Genomic DNA, 9,120 nt, shown 5'->3' with positions numbered 1-9,120 from the left:
TTTTTAAAATTTGTTAAAATTTTGTAATATTTGGCCCTGGCCGGTTGGTTGGCTCAGCGGTAGAGCGTCGGCCTGGAGTGCCGGGGACCCGGGTTCGATTCCCGGCCAGGGCACATAGGAGAAGCGCCCATTTGCTTCTCCACCCCTCCCCCCTTCCTCTCTGTCTCTCTCTTCCCCTCCCGCAGCCAAGGCTCCATTGGAGCAAAGATGGCCCGGGTGCTGGGGATGGCTCCTTGGCCTCTGCCCCAGGCGCTAGAGTGGCTCTGGTCGGGGCAGAGCATCGCCCCCTGGTGGGCAGAGCGTCGCCCCTGGTGGGCGTGCCGGGTGGATCCCGGTCGGGCGCATGCAGGAGTCTGTCTGTCTCTCCCCGTTTCCAGCTTCAGAAATATACAAAAAAAAAAAAATTTTTTTTGTAATATTTGAAAGTTGCAAAAGCATATGTAAATAATGAAACATGATGAATACACTACCTAATTTGTGAAGTAAACTTTTACCAGAACGTGTTGAATCTCCTCAGGAAATCTTTTATCTCCCAGTCCCTCATTTTCCATTTAGTGATATTTTTAAAAATTATCCACGATTTTGTGTAAATATTTGCCCCCCTCTCATTTTCTAAGTCTTGTTAGCACATATATGTGTCCTTATACAACCCTGCTTAGTTTTGTTTGTTTGGGTGGTACAGAAGATTGTACCATATTCTATGTAGTATTCTGCCCTTCACTTTTTTCATAACATTGTTACTGAAAATCTGCATTACATGTAGCTACAGTTCTTCCATTTTCACTGCTGTATAATACTCCATTGTGACTCTATTCCAAAATTTACTCGTTGATTTTCTTGTCTGTGGACAGGTAGATTATTTTTAAATTGCAGCCTGTATAAACAATACTACTAGAAATGTTCTAATCTCATGCATATATGTTAAAGTTTTTTTTACAGAGTGTCTAGCTGTGAAGTTGCCAGGGCATAGGTTAGATAATATTCAGTAATGCCAAATTGGTTTCCAATTTATACTCCCACCAACATAGAGAATCCCTATTTATTGTTCAATACACTCATCATCACTTGGTATAATAAGATTTCTTAATTTTGCCATCTTAGTAGTTGTAAAAAAATCTTTGCCTGACCAGGCGGTGGTGCAGTGGATAGAGCGTCGGACTGGGATGTGGAAGGACAGAGGTTCAAGACTCCAGAGTTGCCAGCTTGAGCGCGGGCTCATCTGGCTTGAGCAAAAAGCTCACCAGCTTGGACCCAAGGTCACTGGCTCGAGCAAGGGGTTACTCAGTCTGCTGAAGGCCCGCGGTCATGGCACATATGAGAAAGCAATCAATGAACAACTAAGGTGTCGCAACGAAAAACTGATTGATGCTTCTCATCTCTCTCCATTCCTGTCTGTCCCTATCTATCCCTCTATCTGACTCTCTCTCTCTGTCCCTGTAAAAAATTAAAATTAAAAAAAAAATCTTTGATGTCTTCTTTTATATTTCTCTAATCACTCATACATTTAAGATCTTGTTATGCTTATTACTGTTGTGGACCGTAAATGGCAAAAAGTCATAGTAGATTCAAGGCTTAGCAAAAGGCTAAGTTCTCCCCCCACCAGCTCCGTATTGGCTATGATGCTGAGTATTTGCACCCACTTCACTTTTACATGCCCTTCCTCTTACTCTTTGTTCAGATGTTGGTTGATTTCACTTATGGTGGGGGGATTCCTGTTTATGCCTTGGGAGAGTTCCTGTTTTAGCCTTGGATGTGTAACTTTGTATCAAGGACTTCCTTGATTTGCATATGGCTATATAATAAAGCAAACTGGGGCAATGGGGCACTCAGATATTGCCATCAGCATTTGAAGAGTCCTCCCAGTCCCATTTTTTCTTAATAAGTATGTTTCCTTAATTCTGCACCGTTATTGCACTGGTCCACGGCATATTACCATTTGCATCTCCTTTTCACTAAAATATCTATTTTGGTATTTTGCTCATTTTTCAATTGGGTGTCCCTTATTGATTTGTAGATCTTTATACACACTGAATATTAACCTTTATGACTTCTGTATCTTTTCAAAGATACGTATCTTTACCCTAAAGTCGTAAAAATGTAAAGATTTAAGGTTTTATTTTTAAGTCGTTTATCTAGAATTGATTTTTGTGCATGGTGTGAGGAAGGATTTAATTATTTGTATTTTTCATGTGGAAACCAATTTATTGAAGAGTGCATGCTTTCCCTACAACATGTCATATGTCGTTTCTTTTTTTTTTAAGATTTTATTTATTCATTTTAGAGAGGGGCGAGAGAAAGGGAAAGAAAGAAAGAAGGGGGGGAAGAGCAGGAAGCATCAACTCCCATATGTGCCTTGACCAGGCAAGCCCAGGGTTTTGAACCAGCAACCTCACTGTTCCAATGTTGACGCTTTATCCACTGCAACACCACAGGTCAGGCCATGTTAAGCTTCTATATGTTTTAGAGTCTGCTTCTCTAACCTGTTCCACTCATCAGTTTGCCTATCCCTTTGCCAAACCCAGTTTCCATCATTCCAGCTTTATTAAAGCTTCGGTTACTAATAGGGATAGTTTCACATTTTATTTTTTTTACTCAGGAATATCCTGTATGTTCTTGAACTTTTGCTTTTCCAGTAAATTTTAGAATCAGTTTTCTAAGTTCTGCTGGATTTTGACTGGAATTTCCCTAAATCTATAAATCAAGTTGGAGAGAACTGAGGATTTCTATTCTTGAATGTATTATATTTTCCATTTATTTAAACTTCTTTAATATCATTCAATAAAGTTAAATTTTTTTCTCTATGGAGGGTTGCACTTTTATTAAATTTATTTATAAATAACATTCTATTGATATTTTGTTCTAATTGCTGCTGGTATATAAAATCCAATTGATTTCAAGTACTGACCTTGTTCTTATATCCAGCAACAAAATACTTCTATTACTTCTAATAATTTATCTGCTGAGTCACTGGCATACTGTTTTCTGAATATCAAACATGTGCATGCCTAATAGTGCCAGACACATTTAAAAACAAATAAAATTTTAATCATAGAAAATAGAATTAATGTTATTAATGATTGTGGATTTTTGAATGGAAAATATAACAGTTGCTTCATGTATAAGACTTGCTTAGAATATATAAAATGTCATAGGCATCCTGAGCCTTTAAGGAAGCATTTCTCTAAAAAGAAACCAACAGCTATGGAAAACTGCTTGCATAGACTGGTTTATGATGCTGTAGAAGACACCTCTGTCACAATTTTGAGGTCAATGTTTCACATGTTGTCCCATCTAATGTTGCCTGTAATTGGCATATGATATTGATTTTATTAAAAATCTAGTGAGAAAACACTTTGTACATCAAACTTTTGTTTGTTCTCAACTTTCAAGCATCCCCTTAACTAGGGGGCTTTTTTCCTCTGAGTCGCCATTAGAGTTTAATAGCAGTTGCCAGTGCTCTCATCCTCTCTCTTACTTGGTCCCCTCCCCACTACACTTCTTCTCTACTTCCTCCTTCTTACTGCCCCGAGCCTTCCCTTTTGGGTCACTCTATCACTTCCTTCTGAAAACAACATAACTTTCTCATACTTCTGTTGCATCCCTCCTACAATTCTACCCACCATAATATAGAAGGCTCCTTAGAAGGTTTGACAGGGACAAGATTATACATATCTAATTGATACTTTTGCAATCACAGTTAGAAAGAATAAAAGCATAATTTGGAAAGTTAATCTTCTAGGCAGATGTCTCAAGCAGTCTTGATAGCTACTTCTTGATCTTCCCTGTCCATTCACTGAACACTATGGCACCTGGCACAATCTTCTTACCCCAACTCCTGCCCTCAGTTCCTTAATGTCCTCATCTAAAATGGTCTGCTCCTGCATTCCACTCAAACTCCCCAACTTCTATCCCCACACCTGAAGTTGGTCCACTTTTAAAATTCCTTTTTTAGACATCCTATCCTCAAACCAGTACCTACCTTTTCAGCTCACTTAGCCTCATCTGTTCCCACTATAATCATTTGCCAGTCTCATCAAGACTTCCAATCCATTCTCTTTCTATGTGTTTCCTTTCTCCATGAGCCCCCAACCTTGTCTTAGATTCAAATTCCATCATTTCAGTCATTTTCTTGCAAACACCTGTGCTTTCACTGCATTTGGCAAAATGTTATTTCTGCAAATTTCCAATGATCTTTCTTTGTGTCTACCCCTGCTCTGCCGCCTCTAGACAAAATTACTCAAATGGAACAAATTTGTAGCACTTTAAATTTATGCATATCAGCTTTAATTGGACCTCCACATTGCCTCAGATTCTCCCATTTCCTTCTGGCCAACTCATTCTCTCCAGTTACCACTTTCAGCCTTTTTTACTCAAACTGTAACGCTGACACCTCCCTTCATGCTTAATATTTGACCCTCTTCCTTTTTTTTTTTTTTTGAGGAAGTAGTTCAGACTGAAACTGCCAAATCTTCTGCCACCAAACTACAGTCTACTCATCTGTGATCTGTGTCCATTCTTTCCTCCTCTTAGACTAGAAGAGAGGTCCCTCCTCCTTTGTTCAGAGTTCCATGGCTTCTTGTCTCCCAAGAATCTTACATTATCTACTATTTTTCTCTTTCCCTGCTGTCTCCCTCCCATTAACATTTAAAAATACTAAGATCAGCCTGACCGGGCGGTGGCGCAGTGGATAGAGCATCAGACTGGGATGCGGAAGACCCAGGTTCGAGACCACGAGGTTGCCAGCTTGAGTGAGGGCTCATCTGGTTTGAGCAAAAGCTCACCAGCTTGAGCCCAAGGTCGCTGGCTCGAGCAAGGGGTTACTCGGTCTGCAGAAGGCCCGCAGTCAAGGCACGTATGAGAAAGCAATCAATGAATAATTAAGGTGTTGCAATGTGCAACGAAAAATTAATGATTGATGCTTCTCATCTCTCTGTTCCTGTCTGTTCCTGTCTATCCCTCTCTCTGTAAAAAAATAATAATAATAAAATAAAAATACTAAGATCAAGCCCTGGCCAATTGGTTCAGTGGTAGAGCATCAGCCCAGCATCTGGAAGTCCTGGGTTCAATTCCTGGCCAGGGCATACAGGAGAAGCACCCATCTGCTTCTCCACCCCTCCCCCTCTCCTTCCTCTCTGTCTCTCTCTTCCCCTCCTGCAGCCAAGGCTCCACTGGAGCAAAGTTGGCCAGGGCGCTGAGGATGGCTCCATGGCCTCCGCCTCAGTTGCTAGAATGGTTCCAGTTGCAACAGAACAATGCCCCAGATGGGCAGAGCATCGCCCCCTAGTGAACATGCCGGGTGGATCCCAGTTGGGCGCATGCGGGAGTCTGTCTCTCTGCCTCCCAGTTTCTCGCTTCAGAAAAACAACAAACAAACAAACAAACAAACAAAACAACTAAGATTACCACTTAAAAAAGTCCTGAGTTTTATTTCCAAAATCTATTCTTCCTTATGTCTTCTCTTAGGAATCAAAGTTCTAGAAAGAATTTCTAAGCTTGTTGCCTCAATTTCCTTTTCTTCCATGTACTCTTTAAACCACCCTATGCCAACTTCAGCACTTCCCACTTCTTCAAAATGGTGCTCACTTTAAAGTGACTGGTGATCTCCATGTTGCTAAATCAAGTGGACATTCTCTAGTCCTCATCTCATTTGACTCTCAGCAACAGTGTAAATTGTTGACCACTCCGTTTTCCTTCCTCATTCTGGCTTCCTTTGACTTACATAGCTATACATTCTTATTATACTTATCATTCTGGCAATTTCTCAAAGTCTTTGCTAGCTCTTTCTCCATCACTGGACTCTTAGGTGTTAAGAGTTCCCCAGGACTTGGTTTTACTTTTTTTTCCTCTCAATTTGTACTCTTTCCTAAGTGTTTTCATATTAACACACAGCTTCAAATATCAATTTCTCAAAGTGGGGTTCATGGACCAGCTTGTATCAAGATCATTTGCAAAGGATAAAGTGAGAAAAAAAGTGGGTTTAAATGCAAATTCCAAGGTCCATTCAAGATTTACCAAATTAACTCTGTGAGGATTGGAACCTGCATTTAAATAAATTCTCCAGGTTATTCTCATACCCCTAAGGTTTGGAGCCACTAAATTGATGTGTCACATTAACAAGGACAGCTCAACATCTCCATCTGGTGACTTACTAACACCACTGCATTGTTTCATCAAATGTTAGAAACTTTAAAATGTGAATATCAGGCAGAAAATAAGGAACAACAACAACAACAAAAAACTAGCAAAAAAAAATAAAATAAAAAGAAAATAAGGAACAAAAGACATGAATGAATTATCTGTCCATGAATAATCAAGATTGGGTTATGTCGTCTTTTTGACTTTTCTAGTTCTAACCAATAACTCATTTAAGTTCGTTTCAAATTTTAATCCTCATCCAACCAAATAAAAACACAAGAATTAGAATGACTATCTCATCACACAAAGTCGCTTAAAATAGAACCAAAGTTTAGCTTTCCTGAGATTGGCTAATAAAATCATTCTACTTTCCACTAAAAATTTAATATGGGTCATTAAAATTTCACCTAGCATTTATTGTTAAATTGTTATTCTAGTTCTAAAAGTAATAAGTATTCATTGTAAATCAATTTCTTCATATTTTATGAAGAAAATGAAATTCACTATAATCTCATTACCAAGAGATAATGCATAACTTTAAACTTGCAGTATTACCTTTCATTCTTTTTTTCTGTGTACCTGCATTTTCCTCCGAATAATTTAAAATATATTGACTTTTGTTCCTGCCTTAGTTTGTTACCAGCTCTAAAAATTTTTTTTGGTTTTTAATTATATTTTTACCTCTTTTATGTAAGAGGTGGCAAACAAAGACTTCAGGGTTTTGTTGACTTTGATCACACTCTCAGACTGCCTAGTTCAAGCCTCAGTGCTAATTCATAGGAGACCACATTGTTAATAATCCTCCATATACATCATCACCCATTTATTCTAATTACCTGGATTCCTGACAAAATGTTTTCCCATTTTTTTTAGTCTCCCGTGGTGTAGAATCTTGTCAAAGTCATTTGAAAGTCTAAACATTGCATCCCTTATTTCCTTATTCATTGTCTCAAAGAACTCAAGGTGAGCCTGACCAGGCGGTGGCGCAGTGAATACAGCATCGGACTGGGATGTGAAAGGACCCAGGTTCAAGACCCCGAGGTCTCCAGCTTGAGCGCGAGTTCATCTGGCTTGAGCAAAAAAACTCACCAGCTTGGACCCAAGGTCGCTGGCTCGAGCAAGGGGTTACTCGGTCTGCTGTAGCCCCATGGTCAAGGCACATATGAGAAAGCAATCAATGAACTAAGGTGTCGCAATGAAAAACTGATGATTGATGCTTATCATCTCTCTCCATTCCTGTCTGTCTGTCCCTGTCTATCCCTCTTTCTGACTCTCTCTCTGTCCTGTAAAAATAAAAAAAATAAAGAACTCAAGGTGATACAGTCAGAGTCTTAGAAAACTTCTCAGTAGATTAACTATTGGTGATGGACATTGAGATATGAGGAGTTTAACAGATAGGAAGAAAAAGACAGAACAATAACAACAGCATCTGAAAGGATAGAGGCATAAAAGCACTCAGTGTGTTGGGAAAATGCAATGTGGCTGGCACAGTATGCAGCCATGGGAGAGACTGGCAGGGGAGGAAAAGCGGAAAGATCAGAAAGATAAAAGTGGGACCAATTGTGAACCATAATAATCACAACTGTGAACCATTTATATAGAGTATTTATCATGTGCCAGGTACTGTACCAATGCTCGAGAACACTTCTTTGAATCCTTTCAATAATGAAAAATGTATAAGGTTCACTATATTCTAATCACCAGAGCTGGCTTTTCCAATTGCTTTCAAGTATGGCAGACTACCTTCAAACCTGAGTAATTAATCCAGAAATTTGGTGTTCTGCACGCACCGTTTTTATTCTGTGAAGCTAGCGTTTTTGGTCAGCCCAGCACCCCTTCCCTGCTTGTTTTGGTAAAAAGTCTCCATCTGCCTGGCCACAGCACCCAGACTATGCAAATTACAGTAACTCATCTCCACCAGGGTTTTCTACATTGGAACCAGGAGGAAGCTTCCTGCGTCTTTGGGGAGATGAGCCGAGACCCCACTGTGGAGAGAAAAGCTCACACGCAGAGGCAGGGATAGACCGTATTGAGCAACAACAAGGTATCTGTCTCCTTCACTCATTTTTTTCCTTTAGGCAGACTGACTTAATTTGTCCCTTGCAAATCTACATGAATCTTAGTGGCTAAGACTGAATTCTGGAGTGAATTAGGTCAAAAGCTGGTACTGCCACTTTAATTATTAGACCTTGGGCAAGGCATTCTAACTAGTTAGGCCCGGGTGGTAAAATGAGGATGACATGAAATTGTGAACATAAAGCATTTAGCATATAGTGTGTGCTCTGTAAGATGTAGCTATTATTAGCTACAATGAGAAGGAGGAGAAATTACTCTGACAAGAAGCCCCTTCATTTCCCTGTACTCCTGTCTCCATGAAGTCTGGGATTCACTTTAAAATATACCAATAAATAAAAACAATAAAGCAAACTAAATATGGCAAAATCTTGATAACTGTTGAACAGATAAGAAATCATTCAATGTGCTGGACTAATTTTTAAAGTTTTATGACAATATTTTTTAAAGAAAGACCCATTGAGATTATCATGCAATGTCTCCTTTCAATCCTGGCCACGTGAATTTTAGACTTTCAAGTGTTGGGCCAGCTTTGATGTTCCTGGAGTGGCCTCACCTTGCTCCCCAAGAATTGCTACTAGAGAACAACTGGTTTTGGCTTGCTGGTGCTGCATTTGGGATTCATAAGGTAGATGGTCTGTGGTTTTCCTTTCTTGTGGTAACTGAGCCAGGTTTTGGTGGGATTGTATTGATCTCAAGGAATAAGTTGTTTTTTTCTTTTTCCTTTCTCTTTCTACACTCTGGAGGAATTTTTGTGGGGTTGGTGCTGTTTCTTTTAAATGTTTTGACCTGAATTGTGTTTATACTTTCTTTTTAGATCCTTGATATGTTAGTCAATATTTGTATGCTTTATAGTATGTGTAGAAATAATCTTTTTTTTTTTATTAAGTGAGAGCAGGGAGGCAGACAGAC

The 9,120-nt window shown here is 39.4% G+C and overlaps 1 non-coding gene across 1 annotated transcript; it reads left to right on the top strand.

Annotated features, from left to right (window-relative positions):
* Nucleotides 1-33: 33 nt before the first annotated feature.
* On the top strand, nucleotides 34-113 carry TRNAS-GGA (transfer RNA serine (anticodon GGA)). The gene has a single exon. It is a non-coding gene; the product is annotated as a tRNA-Ser (tRNA).
* The last annotated feature ends 9,007 nt before the right edge of the window (nucleotides 114-9,120 follow it).

Source organism: Saccopteryx leptura, chromosome 1 (assembly GCF_036850995.1).
Source record: "Saccopteryx leptura isolate mSacLep1 chromosome 1, mSacLep1_pri_phased_curated, whole genome shotgun sequence".
In the NCBI taxonomy this organism is placed as follows: Eukaryota; Metazoa; Chordata; class Mammalia; order Chiroptera; family Emballonuridae; genus Saccopteryx; species Saccopteryx leptura.
The sequence above is the reverse complement of the archived record's forward strand: the minus strand, read 5'-3'. Positions and strand labels throughout refer to the sequence as shown.